The sequence below is a fragment of the Myotis nattereri genome (genome assembly GCF_964212035.1).
Source record: "Myotis nattereri genome assembly, chromosome: 1".
NCBI classification, from domain to species: domain Eukaryota; kingdom Metazoa; phylum Chordata; class Mammalia; order Chiroptera; family Vespertilionidae; genus Myotis; species Myotis nattereri.
In genome coordinates, this window is record NC_138075.1 from 41,765,658 (window position 1) to 41,766,001 (window position 344).

A 344-nucleotide genomic window follows, 5' to 3' on the forward strand; every position below is an offset into this window, starting at 1 on the left:
AAAGAGACAAAGCTCTGTACACATGATAGTAGGGAGGTGAATAAGAGATCCCTATTGAAGCTGGGGCTCACCAGAGCTACATGCTCAGTTAAGGGATGGACTAGAAATAAACCTGCTCTTGTCCCAGGGAAATGTCAGGAAACTCCGCGATGGTGGGGGGGAGAAAAAGTCTCCCTTGAGTATTCTTAACCACAAGCCAGGTTGTATGTGGCTTCGAGCTACCTAGGTCATCCCCAAATCCTCAGGATGAATGTTTAAAGTGTTTGGGGATGGTATTGCCCAGGAGCCTGGCAAAAGCAAGATAAAATCCTCTCTGACTGATACCATTTTCAACCAGGTGTAAA